Raw genomic sequence first — 18,557 nt, forward strand, 5'->3', positions numbered from 1 at the left:
GTAGCTGAACAGTCAATGAAAGGAAAAATAGGTTAGGGTGCAAAATACATTAACACTTATATTAACGCTACTATTTCTATCAGTGAGTTCCACCATTTTACCAATACCCAGGACATGATCTATTCTCGCTGCTGCCATCAGGAAGAAGGTACAACAGCCTCAGGACTTACTTCACCAGGTTCAGGAACAGTTACCACTGTTCTTGAATTAAAGGGGACAACTTCACTAAATTCACTTGCCTCATCTTTGAAATGTTCCCACAACCAATGAGACTCACTTTTAAGAACTCTTCATCTCATGTTCTCGATATTTATTTCCTGTTTTTGTATTTGCTCAGCTTGTTGTCTTCTCAATCTGATTGAATGACCTAATTGGATGGTCTTTCATTGATTCTGTTATGGTTATTATTCTATAGAATTATTGAGGTTGCCCACAAGGAAATATATTTCAGGGTTGTATATAGTGACATATATTACTTCGATAATAAATTTACTTTGAAATTTGAACAAAAACCTACATCAAGTGCCTTGTGGTAAAGTTATGATATTTGAGCTTGCATTTGTGTTCCCTTGTTCTTGATATCGCAATCATTGTAAGTAGTCGCTGAAATTTGACCTATCTGTTAACATAACCCAAAGTCGACTATTAAGCTACTCAGGCTTTCTTTGGATTATGAAACTAGTCAACATCCCAGTCAATTTTGCTGCATTCTCTCTATTATCTCAACAAGAGTGAAGGTGAACAGCCGGAAGTGGTGGTGCATGTTGGCACAAATGACGTGGGGAAGAAGAGAAAAGACTACAGCGTGACTTCAGAGAACTCGGAAGAAAGCTGAAAAGCAGGACTTCCAGGGTGGTTACCTCCGGTTTGCTTCCAGTTCCTCATGCTGGAGTGGACAAGAACAGGGAGATAATGATTCTGAATGTGTGGCTGAGGAACTGGTGCAGGAAGCAAGGATTTACATTCTTGGACCATTGGGGTATGTTTCGGGGTAAGGATGAATTGTACAAAAGGGACGGGTTGCACCTTAATAAGCGGGGCACCAGCATTCTGGCAGGCAGGTTTGCCTCTGCAAAACAGGTGTGTTTAAACTAAGTAGTGGGGGGGAGGGACGAACTGGAAATATAAGGATGGAGATAAAGGGAAAGTGAGAATAAGAAAAGTTAAGAAAAACAGCAGAATCAACAGAGCAGAAAGCTCAAGAGGGGATCGTACAGTATGGCCAAGTGAAATAGGAATTGATATGGGAGGTGAGGGGAGTAATGAATTAAGAGCATTATATATGAATACACGGAGTATAAGAAATAAAGTGGATGAGCTTGAGGCACAGTTGGAAATTGGTAAGTATGATGTTGTGGGAATAACAGAGACATGGCTTCAAGTGGACAGGGCCTGGGAAATGAATATTCAAGGTTATAGGTCCTATCGAAAGCACAGACTGATAGGCAGAGGGGGTGGGGTGGCTCTGTTGGTGAGGAATGGTATTCAGTCCCTTGCGAGGGGAGACATAGAATCAGGAGACGTAGAGTCAGTATGGATAGAACTGAGAAATTCTAAGGGTAGAAAGACCCTAATGGGAGTTATCTACAGGCCCCCAAACAGTAGTCTGGATGTAGGGTGTAAGTTGAATCAAGAGTTAAAATTGGCATGTCGCAAAGGTAATGCTACAGTTGTTATGGGGGATTTCAACATGCAGGAGGAATCAGGTTGGTGCTGGACCCCAAGAAAGGGAGTTTGTGGAGTCCCTCCGAGATGGATTCTTAGAACAGCTTGTACTGGAGCCTACCAGAGAGAACGCAATTCTAGATTTAGTGTTGTGCAATGAACTGAATTTGATCAGGGACCTCAAGGTAAAGGAGCCATTAGGAGGTAGTGACCATAATATGATAAGTTTTAATCTACAATTTGAGAGGGAGAAGGGAAACTCGGAAGTGTCAGTATTACAGTTGAACAAAGGGAACTATGGTGCTATGAGGGAGGAGCTGGCCAAAGTTCAATGGAACAATACCCTAGCAGGGATGACAGTGGAACAGCAATAGCAAGTGTTTCTGGGAATAATGCGGAAGGTGCAGGATCAGTTCGTTCCAAAGAGGAAGAAAGATCCTAAGGGGACTAAGGGGAGGCCGTGGCTGACAAGGCAAGTAATGGACAGTATAAAAATAGAAGAGAAGTAAAACATAGCAAAGATGAGTGGGAAGCCAGAGGATTGGGAAAATTTAAAGAGCAACAGAAGGTAACTAAAAAGACAATATGTGGAGAAAAAATGAGGTACTGAAGCACCTTCAATTACTCCAAAAGACTGAGGTTTGGTAAAATACTGAAAGGCTTTTATTCGCTGTACAATACGACCTCCACAGTGAGTGTCTGCCCCCGGACTGAGAGGGAGGGGCAAGGCGAACACCTTTATACAGGACGCTGTGGGGGGAGCCACAGGGGCAGTCAGCAGAGTTGTGTGTCCAGACAGGTAACCAAGTTACAACATATATACATGGTTTACCACATTCACCCCTCCTTTTTTTAAAAAGAGTCCCGCGGGGTGAAGTGACTGACAATATTTACAAGAAGTATATTTACAGGTTAAGTCTATCAGGCGGTCGAGTCCGTCGCTGTGATCTACGTAGCACCGGCGATGGCAGTTGTGCTGGCTCCGGCCTGACTTCAGGTGCCAGCACATTAGGTGTCGGTAATCCCGCGTGCGTGTGCGTCGCGCCCGGTATGGGAGTGTCGTGTGGTGTCTGTATAGGGTTTGGGGCGCACGGTGTCTTGTAGGTACATACATTGGTGGGTACGGGGTCAATAGTCACCACGGAGTGTTCAGGGTAGGGGCTCGGAGCTCCTGCGGGTGCCAGGTCACAGATGGAGACCGTGTCCTCCCGCCCATCAGGTAAAATCACATAGGCAGACTGGGGGCTCGCATGAAGTAAGTGAACCCTCTCGACCATCAGGGAGTACTTATTGCTCCTCGCATGTTTCCGAAGTAGCACTGGCCCCGGGGACGTCAGCCAAGTTGGTAGGGTGGTTCCAGTGGTCGATTTTCTGGGAAAAGAAAAGAGCCGCTCGTGGGGGGTGGCATTGGTGGCTGTGCATAACAGGGAGCGGAGGGAGTGGAGTGCCTCGGGAAGGACCTCCTGCCAGCGGGAGACTGGCAGTCCCTTTGACCTGAGGGCTAAGAGTGTGGCTTTCCACACTGTGCCATTCTCCTTCTCTACCTGTCCATTCCCCCGGGGATTATAGCTCGTGGTCCTACTGGTTGCAATTCCCCTAGCCAGTAGATATTGGCGCAGCTCGTCACTCATAAACAAGGACCCTCTGTCACTGTGGACATAGCATGGGTATCCGAACAGAGTGAAGAGCTTGCGCAGAGCTTTTATAACTGACGTGGTAGTGGTGTCGGGGCAGGGGATGGCGAAGGGGAACCGCGAGTACTCGTCAATTACGTTAAGAAAGTACACATTGCGGTCGGTGGAGGGAAGGGGGCCCTTAAAGTCAACACTCAGTCGCTCAAAGGGGCGGGTGGCCTTGATGAGTGTGCCTTTTCGGGTCAGTGTGTGTGTGTGTGGTCAGTAGCGGGGTACGTGACATATCTCTACAAAACAGGGGATTTATGACAGTAATTGGCGGGAGGGGCCCATCATACTTCATTGTCACGCTTTTCAGGTGGCTCTGGAAGTCCAACCCCAACAGCACAGGGGCACACAGTTGAGGCAAGACCAGTAACTTAAAGTCCCGATATTCTGTGCCCTGCACCACTAGCGTCGCTACACAACCCCCCGGGATGTCTGTTGTATGCGACCCGGAGGCCATGGTGACCCTCTGACTTACCGGCCGTATCATGAGTCCACAATGCTGCACCGTGGCCGGGTGGATAAAACTCTCCGTGCTGCCTGTGTCAAACAGGCAGCTTGTCCTGTGCCCCTCCACCAGGATGTCCATCATTGACCTTGCGAGCTGGTGGGGAGCGCTTTGGTTGAGGGTCACGGAAGCCAGGGTGGGGTCGCTGTCTTGGTACGGCGCGGTGGGGTGGCCCGTGAGCACCCGTTGGTGATAGGCGGTGGGAGGTGGCGGCGTACAGGGAAGATAGCGGCAAGGAAGATGGTGGCCCCAATGTCTCACACGTGGTGGCAGTGTGCAGGGAAGATGGCGACCCCCACGTCTTGCATGCGGTGCTGCTCGATCCCGCTCGCGGTTTTGACTTACAGACCTTGGCGAAGTGGCCCTTCTTTCCGCAGCTGGAACAGGTAGCTTGACGGGCCACGCAGCGTTTCCGGGGGTGCTTCTCCAGTCCGCAGAAGTAGCACTTCGCGGACTCACGACTGGCTGCAGCCGAGGTCGATTCGCCGGCGGGTTGCGGGGTCTGCAGCGCCCACGAGGCCATCAGGGGATCGCGTGCCTGGAGAGCCTCGGAGTTATGCAGAGCGGCCTCCAACGTATCAGCCAGCTCGATCGCCGAACTTAGGGTAAGATCAGCTTTTTCCAGCAGCCGTTGGCGCACGTACACTGACCTGGTCCCCGTGACGAAGGCGTCCCTCACTAGGAGTTCTGCATGCTGCGCCGCCGTCAGCTCCTGGCAATTGCAGGCCTGCACGAGTGTCCGTAGGGCCCAGACAAACTCAGCACTCGATTCCCCGGACCATTGTTGCCGTGTCGCTAAGCGATGCCGAGCATAGACGCTGTTTATCGGCCGCAGGTATTGTCTTTTGAGTGAGTTCATCGCGCAATCGTAGTTCGGCTGGTCTCTGATCAGCGAATAAACCCGTGGACTGACCCTGGAGAGTAGAACTCTGCGCTTCGCTACGGGGTTGGTCGCTTTAATCTCCTCTAGATACGCTTCGAAGCAGGCCAGCCAGAGTTCGAAAGCGTTTCCAGCATCAGGCATTTGCGGATCGAGGTCTAATTTGTCTGGTCTCAGAGCCTGTTCCATGTTTTAAAATGTACAGCGAATAAAATTGAAGCACCTTCAATTACTCCAAAAGACTGAGGTTTGGTAAAATACTGAAAGGCTTTTATTCGCTGTACAATACGACCTCCACAGTGAGTGTCTGCCCCCGGACTGAGGGGAAGGGGCAAGGCGAACACCTTTATACAGGACTCTGTGGGAGGAGCCACAGGGGCAGTCAGCAGAGGTGTGTGTCCAGACAGGTAACCGAGTTACAACATATAAACATGGTTTACCACAGGTACGAAGGTAAACTAGCCAAGAATATAAAGCAGGATAGTAAAAGCTTCTTTAGGTACGTGAAAAGGAAAAAAAATAGTTAAGACCAAAATTGGGCCCTTGAAGACAGAAGCGGGTGAATTTATTATGGGGAACAAGGAAATGGCAGGTGAGTTGAACAGGTACTTTGGATCTGTCTTCACTAGGGGAGACACAAACAATCTCCCAGATATAATAGTGGCCAAAGGACCTAGGGTAATGGATGAACTGAAGGAAATTTATATTAGGCAAGAAATGGTGTTGGATAGACTGTTGGGTCTGAAGGCCGATAAGTCCCCGGGACCTGATGGTCTGCATCCCAGGATACTTAAGGAGGTTGCTTTAGAAATCGTGAACGCATTGGTAATCATTTTCCAATGTTCTATAGATTCAGGATCAGTTCCTGTGGATGGGAGGGTGGCTTATGTTGTCCCTCTCTTCAAGAAGGGAGGAAGAGAGAAAACAGGGAATTATAGACCGGTTAGCCTGACGTCGGTGGTGGGAAAGATGCTGGAGTCAATTATAAAAGATGAAATTACGGCACATCTGGATAGCAGAAACAGGATCGGTCCAAGTCAGCATGGATTTATGAAGGGGAAATCGTGCTTGACTAATCTTCTGGAATTTTTTGAGGATGTAACTATGAAAATGGACAAGGGAGAGCCAGTGGATGTAGTGTACCTGGACTTTCAGAAAGCCTTTGATAAATTCCCACATAGGAGATTAGTGGGCAAAATTAGGGCACATGGTATTGGGGGAAAATTACTGACACGGATTGAAAATTGGCTGGCTGACAGAAAACAAAGAGTAGCAATTAATGGGTCCCTTTCGGAATGGCAGGCGGTGACCAGTGTGGTACCGCAGGGTTCAGTGCTGGGACCGCAGCTGTTTACAATATATATTAATGATTTAGATGAGGGAATTAAAGGTAACATTAGCAAATTTGCCGATGACACAAAGCTGGGTGGCAGTGTGAAATGTGAGGAGGATGTTATGAGAATGCAGGGTGACTTGGACAGGCTGGGTGAGTGGGCAGATACATGGCAGAAGCAATTTAATGTGGATAAATGTGAGGTTATCCACTTTGGTGGTAAGAACAGGAAGGCAGATTATTATCTAAATGGAGTCAAGTTAGGAAAAGGGGAAGTACAATGAGATCTAGGTGTTCTTGAACAGCAGTCACTGAAAGCAAGCATGTAAGTACAGCAGGCTGTGAAGAAAGATAATGGCATGCTGGCCTTCATAACAAGGGGAATTGAGTACAAGAGCAAAGAGGTCCTTCTGCAGCTGTACAGGGCCCTGGTGAGACCACACCTGGAGTACTGTGTGCAGTTTTGGTCTCCAAATTTGAGGAAGGACATTCTTGCTATTGAGGGAGTGCAGCGTAGGTTTACAAGGTTAATTCCCAGGATGGCGGGACTGTCATATGTCGAAAGATTGGAGCAACTGGGCTTGTATACTCTGGAATTTAGAAGGCTGAGAGGGGATCTTATTGAAGCATATAAGATTATTAAGGGATTGGACACGCTGGAGGCAGGAAGCATGTTCCCGCTGATGAGTGTGTCCAGAACCAGAGGCCACAGTTTATGAATAAGGAGTAGGCCATTTAGAACGGAGTTGAGGAAAAACCTTTTCACACAGAGAGTGGTGGATATATGGAATGCTCTGTCCCAGAAGGCTGTGGAGGCCAAGTCTCTGGATGCTTTCAAGAAAGAGATGGAAAGAGCTCTTAAAGATAGCGGAACCAAAGGTTATGCAGATAAAGCAGGAAGTGGATACTGATTGTGGATGATCAGCCATGATCACAGTGAATGGCGGTGCTGGCTCAAGGGGCTGAATGGCCTACTCCTACACCTATTGTCTATTGCTTATTGTCTATTGTCTAACCTTTCCCTGATGTTCTACCAGGACATTTGTTCCCAGCTTCCCTACTGGAAAGACACGCATACTGATGTAGACTTTTAGGATCTTCAGGCTAGCATCTTGCTGGACCTGCTTGGTCAAACTGAATGTCACCTAGTCTCCTATTAATCAGTGGGTACTCAGGTCTGGGACACATCACAAGTGACGTGGCCATAATTCTGCCCTGTCTTTTGGTAGGAAGGATAAATGACCCGACTGCCCATGTTACAGCATGGAGTATACACTCCTATGCCAGAAATAAGATTTTATACCTACAGTACAACATTTTTGATCCAAGATTTTCAAGCTGACAAAATATTAGCTGTGGGATTCTGAAGAAATTTATTCAGCCACTGCAACGAATGTTTTTGTACATTGTAATAAATTCTGCATCATGAAATTTGATAACAAAATGGCACGATCAGCAGGATACAAAACAGAGCACATCCTTTGATATTATTTATTTTACTGCTTCCTTGGTCTCGTCCTATATTCAGTAGGAAACAGTTATTCAGAGTGGAGCAGTAAAAAGTATTGCTCCCAAACTTGTTCAGTAAAATGTATTACAAAGTAATGAGAAGCGTTCCTTTCTTTGGTTGAATGTTAAGTGATGGAATATCACAACTTCAGCATTTCGTGTTTTCAGAAGGCAGTATCTGAGGTCACATAGTAAAACTGCACTGCATTTGCACTACCCACTCTGTGGAATGGGCAGACATATTTGCAAAATGTTCCAAATATAGATTTCGTCAACTATGTGACACCTATGTCAGGATGCCGTTCATCGACTATAGCTCAGTATTCAACACCATCATTCCCACAATCCTGACTGAGAAGTTACAGAGTCTGGGCCTCCGTGTCTCCCTCTGCAATTGGATCCTCGACTTCCTGCACTTTCTGTGCGGATTGGTGATAATATTTCCTCCTCGCCGACAATCAACACATTGTGCACCTCAAGCCTACTGCTCTACTCTCTCTATATCCAAGATTGTGTGGCTAGGCATTGCTCAAATACCATCTGTAAATTTGCTAATGATACAACCATTGTTGGTAGAATCTCAGATGGAGATGAGAGGGCGCGCAGGATCAGAAGTGGAGAGAGTGAGCAGTTTCAAGTTCCTGGGTGTCAAGATCTCTGAGGGCCTAACCTGGTCCCAACGTATCGATGCAGTTATAAAGAAGGCAAGACAGCGACTATACTTCATTAGGGGTTTGAAGAGATTTGGTATGTCAACAAATACAGTCAAAAACTTCTATAGATGTACTATGGAGAGAATTCTGACAGCCTGCATCACTGTCTGGTATGGGGGGGTGGGGTGGCTACTGAACAGAACCGAAAGAAGCTGTAGAAGGTTATAAATTTAGTCGGCTCCATCTTGGGTACTAGCCTACAAAGTACCCAGGACATCTTCAAGGAACAGTGTCTCAGAAAGCCAGTGTCCATTATTAAGGACCTCCAGCACACAGGACATACCCTTTTCTCAGTTACCATCAGGTCGGAGGTACAGAAGCCTGAAGGCACATATTCAGCAATTCAGGAACAGCTTCTTCTTCTCTGCCATCCAATTCCTAAATGGACATTGAACCCGTGAACACTACCTCACTTTTTTAATATATATTATTACTGCTTTTTTTGCATGATTTTCAATCTATTCAATATACGTACACTGTAATTGATTTACTTATTTAGTTCTTATAATTTTTTCCAGTTGTTCTATATTATGTATTGCATTGAACTGCTGCTGCTAAGTTAATAAATTTCATGGTGCATGCCAGTGATGATAAACCTGATTCTGATTCTGATTGTGTTGACGCTCCAAGTCAAATTCAGAATGGTCAGATGATCGTTATATTCATGTCCCACCCATTTTCCTTGCATTCCCGTTGCTGTTCTCATCCAGGAGACCATAACAAAATTATTTCAGGAAAACCAAGGAAAGGAAAGGGAAAAGAAAAGATACATAGGGACAAACATAAGGAATTAATGTTACTAAGATCTATTCATAGTTGCACTGTACAGCTAATTTGCACACAGCAGTGTTCCACAAACACCAATGAAATAACAACCAGGTAATTTATCTTTTTGTTTCTGAAGGAATAAGAGTTAGTAAAGACACTCCCTGCTCTATTCTAATATGAGTTTGGGATTTTAGCATTGACACTTGATGTGAAGCACTTAGAGATGTCATGATGTTGCTTTGAACGATGTGCTTTATTCTCTGTGCAAGGTAGTACAGTAAAAAATGCTTCATAGTTGAATAGTGCTAATTTGTTATCCTTTTACCTTCACTGAATAGACATCTTAATCCTCCACCATAATCTGGAGAGAGAAATTAACTTTGGTCATTTAATTTAAATGCATAGAGGAGTACCACCTGCAGCTTCTGCTCACCTCTGCATATCTGTATTCTTTGAAATATGGAGCTAAACATGAAGAAATCAGTACATTGATAGCCAATATGCTATCAAATCTATAGAACTATAAACTGAAAACTAATTAATCCCCAGATAAGCTTTAAATTTACCTGACTTTCTTGGTTTTAAACACTAGTGTGTGGGGCTGAGAAATCTGAAATCTATATACTACTAAAACTCTCATGCTCTGTTCGTCTGTTTGTGACCTCCAATTAGCGCAAATGGGGCATTACAGCGGCGCTTTTTTTTGGCCAAATCGAATTAAAATGCGTTAACTTACAGAATGCAGGCAAAGTTCAGGGTTATATATTCGTATAAAATTGCTCATTCACCAAAAATCAACAGGCTACCTTTCACCCGAGACCCGATCGGCCATCATGGAAATCGGGACGCCACAGCCCGATGCATGCACACAGCCAGCCTCAGCAGCTTGGAGGCTTTGGTGTTACTGCTTCCTATCTTCTATCAAGCATTAGCATAAAAATATATGGATAGCCTAATTTATGCCGCATGGAAAGAGAAGGGGGACAACATGGTCAAGAGATGACGCCAAACGTCGTCGGGAAGCGGCAAGGAGAGGGAGAGAACAACAATCGGATGAGGCCAGGGCCGCATGACCCCAGGATCAAGGAGTCAGGACAAAAAAGATGAGAGAAGAAGAGACAGTGGAGGACAGGCATGCATGTTTCCAAAATGACAATAGGCACAGGCAGAGGAGAGAACAAGAATCCGATCAGGGCAGGGCCGCATGACTCCAGGATCAGAGACAAAGAACAAATGGTAGAAGAGATGAAGAGACGAAGGATGAAAGGGCTGCATGTCTCTAGAATGACAAAAAACAGGCAGAGAAGGAGGAGAGAGGAAGAGACAGAGGAGAAAAGGAAAGATCAACTCGAGAATATGCGGCACAGAGTAATTATTGCGAGAATTGCTGAAGACGACAATGGCCGCTTTCGACAACAATACCTCGACAGAGAAAGAGCAAGGCAAAATGTACGACTCACATGCCGTCACATTTCTGCTGATGTTGGTTCGATGACCAGAGTATGCCCTCAATCTCGTGCCTTCCTATTCACTGGAGAAACCGCGCATTTCTGCTGTATTAAGGGAAAGGTCAGGATAGGCAATTTGCAGTCTCTTCCTAATGAACTCCTCAATTTGTACAGCAATGATGAACCTATTGCAAACGAGTTCAGGAAGAACATCAGACAATACAACTGCCTCTTCCAAATGACATCCTTTGGTGCCAAAGAAGTCATTCCAACTAGGAATCGATGGAATCCTGTGATTATTCAAAGCCAAGTCCATCACTACATCAGACATTTAATTCCAGACCCAACCCAGTAAACCCGATTCCTTCAAATTTACTTCATGGATATTTAATGTTCATTCTGGTCACATATTCGTCTTGCTATGCGTCTTTCTTCTTTAATAAACTGAGTTTTTCTTCTTTAATTTCCAAATCAAAGAGATAGCAATAGCATTCAGGAAAATTTAATGTTCATTCTGGTCACATCAGACTGCACTACCCTTCTCTCAAAGGGTGCCCCAACAGGTCACCCCGTTGTCTAGTAAAAACTAATTGTATTATTAGCATGTAATATGTACTGTATAGCTGGTTATTAATTGTAAAGTTAGTTGACAGTTGTACAATCCATGACTTTCAGGGCAACAGCTAAGTGTTAAAGTTATTAAGTTAATTGAAAAATTTTCAAAGGATAAGTCACTTGGTTAGTCTCTGCTGAGGGAAAGTAATACTGTATAGATAAATTTAATTACTTTGTCATTTCCTTTATATTGAACTGACAAATATCTAAAGCAAATCTTCAAATACTACTCATAAGTTTTCCTAATTAACAAATGATGAAAATGGTTAGTCATGGGAATAGCATTAATACTGCAGCCAAAATTTTAAAGAAGGATTTCTCTTCAACACTCTAAGTGGTAGTATTTAGCATGATTTAAGGGCAAGTGAAGGAGGCTAAAAACCATACGTAGCTGGAAATGTCTTTGAATGCAATCTAAAATTCTGAAGCTTTAAGTACCTTGGATAAGAAAAGGGCATGTACATAAAAGGGTGTTTTTGAATCTCTGTACTTAAAAAGCACTTCATTTAAAGAGTAGGTTCATAGCAGCACCCATATTACATGACTAAAGATAACTGACTATGCTTCAGGCCATCATTTATGAATTGCTAATTGTTTCTATCTGATAAATGATGAAGGAGGTGCATTTCTATCCCAGCTATCTTGTATATTATAGGCTCCAGAGGCACCAGTTTCTGGGTCAATTGCATCAAAAGCATTTTATGAAGTTGAACTTTAAGAAATTAAAAAGCCTCCTACAAGTCATTTGATTCTGAAATTACACTGTGGTAGAACAGGACGTAAATGCTAATCACGATTGATTATTTCAATTACTGATCACACGTAAAATTCAACAACATTCTTCTTTGCCACATTTTCATGGATATCAGCTAGCAGTCTGCTGAAATTGATTAAAAAGAAAGGAGGATGGAGCAGAAGACAATAGACTCAGGACCAGAAAAGGCAATCGTAGGAAAAATGAAGTGGATGAAGGATTTAATAGAAACCTTAATAAAAGGATTACAATAGCATAGGATGCAAGTGAAATTTCAACTGGTGCTTCTGCTGTCATTATGTTGCTGATTCTACTTACTGGAATAAGACTAGTAACAATCTTTTTGGGCTCTTGTGCACATGACAAATCAAGGCCAAGTGCATTATTTAGATCAGTTAGAAGTTAGAAGGAAAAGTAAACAGCCAGAAAGGAAAAAGGAACACAATGGAAGAGATTAGGAATAAGTAAAAGGAAACTGTCAAGAAGAGGAAATGAAGGTAATGGAAGAATTTGATGAGGAAATAGACCACTGGAGGAGTAAGATTGTAATTTTTATAATGGTGACAGATTAGATGATGATGGTAGATGATGGGTCAGAAGATGCAGATGAAAAGGGATCAGAGACGGAGGAAATGAGGACTATGCACTATGGAGAAATATTTTAGGATGCTGAAAAAGAGGGAAGGCAAAAGTGTATTTGGATGCAGCATCTGACATACGGTGGATGTTGGTGGGAGGAGACTAGTTGGTCAGCTCTTCCAGGAAGAGATGAAAAGTCCATAAACCATCCAGGTGAAAACTAAAGGTGTGTAAGCAGGAATGGCAGAATAAGAGAAAAAAAAGTAGAGTTGTGTGCGGAGAGAAATTGGTGAGCTGCTACTCAATGGCAGAGAACTTTCCCAAAAGAATTACCACTCAGTAGGATACAGATTAAGTGTTGCAAAATGCTAGAGGAAGGAGACTAAGGACCAGTTTGATGATTAAAGGGAAAAAGTGAGTGGAAGTTTCAGACACTTATCATTGTGGAAGAGTTTAAGAATCGAATGAATACTTTATTAATACAGCTGTCTTTTACAGATAGAATTCATCCAGATGAATTGGTGAGCAGCTGAGCAGACTGTGAAAAGAGTGCTATTGGACGGATCAGAGGACATGTAGCCTGGGTGTGAGCAGAAGAGTTGAGAGAATTAACAAGCTCAAGTTCTCGGTGTCAAGGTGACAATGATAAAGTGGGATCGGCTAATTAGGTTGCCGGCAATGACATTTTCCATGGGAAAAGGACACTAGCAGAAAGAGATAGGAGGAAGTTCAGTAACGGTGTGAAAGGGCCAATATTTTTACAAAAAATATTAGATTTCCTTCTGAGTTTAAATGCATACCTCCTGTCTTATCCATGCCAAGAAGGCCAGTAACTAAAAAACAAATAGTTTGCTACACAGCAACACCCAATGACCAAACTTTGCTATTGCATGCAGGTGCAATTATCTTGGTGTGAGCTTTCAAAGTTGCTATTTTAAGGATCTAATGTCACATCTAATGTCTTCAGTTACCACCTAGTGGTATGACCAGTATTACTATTAGACATTATTGTCTCTATTACGGACCAGTACACTGCTGATATTTCCCTGCATAACCAACATTAAGTTTGGGTTTTCTGTGCACATCTGGAAATTGCTTACAGCTGTATGTTTCATTTTGGTGTGATTGGAGGCAGCATGGTTTAGACTTGGCACAGAGGTAGTTTCTCCATTACTGCAGTGGAGAGGAACAGCAATGAGGTGTGTCGCAACTGGCTGTCAATGTTTTTGTGCAATTTTGTAGGTAGGGCTTGTGTTGAATGAATTCCGCCACTCTCGCCCCTTATTCACATTTCCAGTATAGCTTTGTTTCATTCCTCTGATGCATTCAATTTTGTTCACTACTGTGTTCGGTTTTGGTCACCCTGCTTATAGGAAAGATGCTGTTTAGCTAGAAGGAGTGCAGAAAAGATTTACAAAGATGCCACCAAGAATCTAGGGGCTGGGTTATAGGAAAAGACAACTAACTAGGACTTTATTCCTTGAAGTACAGGAGACTGCAGAGTAATCATAAACAGCTGCATAAAATCATGAGGTGCACAGACAGGGTGAGTGCACAGTCTTTTCCCCAAGGTTGTGGAATCTGGAACCAGATGGAATACATTTGAGGTGAGAGGGGAAAGATTTCAAAGGAGCCTGAGGGGCAATTTTTTCACACAGAGTGTGGTACATGAATGGAACAACCTGCCAGAGAAAATGGTTGAGGCTGGTATAAGAATAACATTTAAAAGACATTTAAACATGGATAGCAAAGGTTTCAAGGGATATGGGACAAACATGGCCAATTGGGACTAGCTTAGATGGTCTGCATAGATGAGTTGCACCAAAGGGTCTGCTTCCATGCTGCAGTTTCTTTCATTTCCTCCTCTCTACACCTCCTCCAGACAAACATACATCAGGATGTTGTACTCTATTGCAGCTGGACTACCACCATTATCCAGCATCTTTCTCTTATTCTCTCTCCAGTTCTCCTCTTGCTCACTGTAACATAAATCTTACATCCTTCCCACCAGTTCCCTATTCCGATGACAGGTCATAAACTTGATACAGTAACCCTGTTTTTCTTTTTCTGCGGATGGCAAAGATCTGACCTTCTGAGAGTTTCCAGTTTTCTGTCTTTATTTCAGGTTTTCAGCATATGCATGTTTTTTTTTAAAACTTTGAGCCATATTTCTTACAAGGTTGACTCTGAATCTGCAGTATATCTCCGATGAGATACACCTCATCAATCTCTTGTAGTCATAGATCAGAATTCACTGGAGTTTGCAAAATAAAAGAGGTCAATATGAACCCTTGTCTTTGGTTTACTCAAATTACCAGTATATAACTAAAAATAGGTGTCTTTCCCTAAGAAATATGAATATACTATACCTCGCTTATGGTGGCTACACATCTAATTATCGAGTATACATTACCAGAACATGACACTGCTCAAGCTTTCCAATGCATCAGAATTTTTAATTATATATGTACTTCAAGGTGAAAACAAAGCTTAATAATTGGCTCGTCCAGCTGTTAAAGTCAAAGAATCATCCAGCATAGAAATGGGCCCTTTGACCAAACAAGTTGATGCCAACCAAGATGTTCCTCCAAGCTGGTCCCATTTACCCATTTATGGCCAATATCCTTTAAATCTTGGCCATCCATGTACCTATCAAGTATCTTTTAAATGTTGTTAATGTAACAACCTCAATTACTTCTTCTGTTATTCCATTTACCGACCACCCTCTGGGTGAAAATTTGTCTGTCAATTAAATCCTTCTATTAAACCTATGCCCTCTACTTCCTCATTACTCAATCCTGGGAAAAAAAGACTATGTGCATTGACTCTGTCAATGTCCTTATGAGGTTATACATCTCTGTAAGACCACCCATCAATCTCTGCCACTCCAATGAAAAACTCCCGACCTGCCCAACCTCTCTTCAGAACTCAGCACCTTGAGCCCCGGCAACATCCTCGTAAATCTCCTCTGACATCTTTCCTGCAGCAGGATGACTAAAACTGAACAAAATATTCCAAATGACGACTCAGCAGTATCTTGTCTGACTGCAACATAACAACCCAACTTCTATACTTAGTGCTAAGACTGATGAAGATGAATACGCCAAGTAACGTCTTCATCACCCTATCTGCAGTGCCACTTTTAGGGAATCATGTATTCATACTCCTAGGTCCATCTGTTCTACAGCATTCCCCAGGGCCCTGCCTTTCACTATGAAAGCCCTGCCTGGATATGACTTCCCAAAATGCATATTAACAAGTCTGGAATTTGGATTAATTCAGGAGAAATAACATAGGTGTTCTAGTATTCTCAGTAGGCTTAGAAAATACCCACATTATAGCTACTAAATTGATCCAAATTCCAAATTTGTTAATATGCTAACATACAGTAACTCCTTAAATGCAAGATTTCAGTCGTCTTTGAACCTTGTCAGTTGGAGAATTCATGACAGGATTCTGTTGAAAGACATGGTACATAAAAATCAACCCCCTCGTGGAATACCAAGATTCGCACATCTAAAGTACAAAGGCACTTCTGAAACACACTTGAAGAGGGATAAATACAGAACAGTGCATTGATATAAAGGCAGCTCAGTTAACCTCCATGTCATCCAGCTTATTATTTGGTGTTGAACAAAAGTACTGAAATTCTGTACTTAGCGGCACAGAAAGAGCACCTTCAGCAAGTAAACTGCAGAAGACTGAGGACAACTCACCAGCACTTTCTCAAGGATGATTGTAAAGGCATTAAAAGCAAAGACTGATTAATACAGAATATTACAGAAAATGGGTAACCAATTTACATAAATTAATGTCCCATAATGTGTGATGTGATAATGACTGGATAATCATTATCATGTCACTGGCTGAGGGACATTATTGTATGTTTTAATTGTATCAGTTGAATAATAATTATTGGACATGTCACTGTTGAGAGTTCTCCAGCTCTTCAAATCAAGCACAGTAAAGACCATTTGGCATTTTGAGTAGATAAATACTATCAGTACCATTCCTCTGAAGTCTTACTCAGGCCTTGAATATTATCCTCTCTCAAGTATATTTCCAATTGCCTTTTGAAGGCAACAATTATTTCTATTTTCAACAGCCGTATCAGCAGCAAATTCCAGTTAATTTCTGCCTAAAACATTTTTCCTCACATTACCCTTGTACCCTTTGCTTAAAATTTTAAAATTGTCGCCATGGTCCTGATTTTCTAAAGGAAATGGGCTCTAAATAATGAAGCCACGGATTCTGTTACATCTACTTGAGAAGTAAAACCTGGTGTCAATTTCATCCAATGGACAGCATCTCCAACAGTATTGTATGGGAGTGTTTGCCTAGATTTTGTCCTTTAGCCTCGGGGAGTTAATCAAGAATGATCAATAAAATTCACCCACTGCGATAAATACATTAAAAAAAACTAATATTCGAAGATCTACTCTGGAACTGACCCGAGATTAATACAGAGAATTAATCTGTGTTCTCTCTGCTGTAAACTCTTGTTAAGGTTCCGCATCGAGATCCTGTAATTGAAACCAAGCCTTTCACCAAGGAATTATCTTTCCTGCTGGGCTCTCTTCTTATTGGGATGAAAATCTGTCAAAGGGAGGTGTTTGGGCTTTGCCCTTTATTCATCTGTTTAATGTCATTCTTGACTTTTGTGCCATTAACCTATTTTGTCTTAATGATGTTAATGAAACCTTTGAGTCACTGTTGCTACAGCATTATGTAATACAGGCATATGAATTGAAGTTCATGGTGCGGCAGTCATTTAACTTTTAATTTGTTTTCAAGATGTGAGAGTCATTGGTAAGTCTAGCATTATTACCTGCCCATGGGTGTTCTGAATAGGTGGTGAAAGGCTACCTTCTTGATTTCACATAAACAAGTTGTTTGCTTGATAATTCAAAGGCAGTTAAGAGTGAATAACATTTGTGTAGGACAAGAGATAAAGACTGAATGGAGTAATATTTTGCTGATATGTTTCATTATCTTCTTTCCTCTTACAGAGATATTTTTTCTCCAAAATCAATATGCTTAATGAATATATACGAAGAAAAATCTCATTTTTGAATCAGGCACACCTGTTTCAGGGGAAGTGTCAGAAATGTGAAGCCCATAGGTCGATTGAGGGTCAGGAAGTCAGAACCCCATGGTCGAAGCCTGGAGACCTGAGTTCCGGAGGTCTTTCCTGGAGTTAGAGGGCTGTGGGGGTGGGTAGGAGGAGGAACGGGACTTGTTTTGTTGCTGTTATATTCTGTTGTGCTCTGTGTGGTTCTGCTGAGCGTTGTGAGCTGCTATGTTGGTGCTGCAATGTATAGCGACAGTTGTGGGCTGCTGCCAGCACATCTTTAGGAGTGTTGGTTGATATTGATGCATTTCACTTTTATTAACGGCACAAAGAATTACAGAGGAATTGAATGGCACAAGTTGTTCGGGTAGAGGAAAATAAGGAGAAGGTATTGGGTCTGATAGGATACAGTTACGCATTGTTCATTTCCACGGACATGTGATAAAAAAAATCTGAATCTGAATCTGAAAAGGAGAGATGCAACCTATGTTCAGCTGATGTGGAGCAGAGGCAAATTTACACCATGGATACAAAGAGGATTTATTTTTAATGTAGTGCCGGGGGTATACTGGATGTGGATTCAATCATCTCATTCAAATGAAGAGTGGATAAGTTCATTGCAGGGATTGAGGAACAGCGCAGTGGACTGGGGCAAGATGGATTACAGTAGATCCATTAAGTCCATGCCACCCCCTAGGGGAGCATCCTGTTACCCCCCCCCCCCCCTTACTTTCCTGTACCTGTGCAACTCAGTAATGTACAATATAGGGGAAATTCTTAGTAGTCAATTTACCTGCCGTCACATCTTTGGGATATAGGAGAAAAATGGAGAACCTGGAGGAACCTATTTGTGATTCTTCTCTAACTTGTTAAGCACCCTGACAGCCATTTTCCATAAACTATATTTCCATACTCTACTTCAGTCACAGGGTATAACACTTTATCATCAGTAAGTTAGAAGCAAAATGACAGTGTTGCAGATTGCTACAGTTATAAAAACTGTCAAGAAATTTTAAATCATCAATAACCTGTCAT

This window comes from Mobula birostris, chromosome 6 (assembly GCF_030028105.1).
Source record: "Mobula birostris isolate sMobBir1 chromosome 6, sMobBir1.hap1, whole genome shotgun sequence".
In the NCBI taxonomy this organism is placed as follows: domain Eukaryota; kingdom Metazoa; phylum Chordata; class Chondrichthyes; order Myliobatiformes; family Myliobatidae; genus Mobula; species Mobula birostris.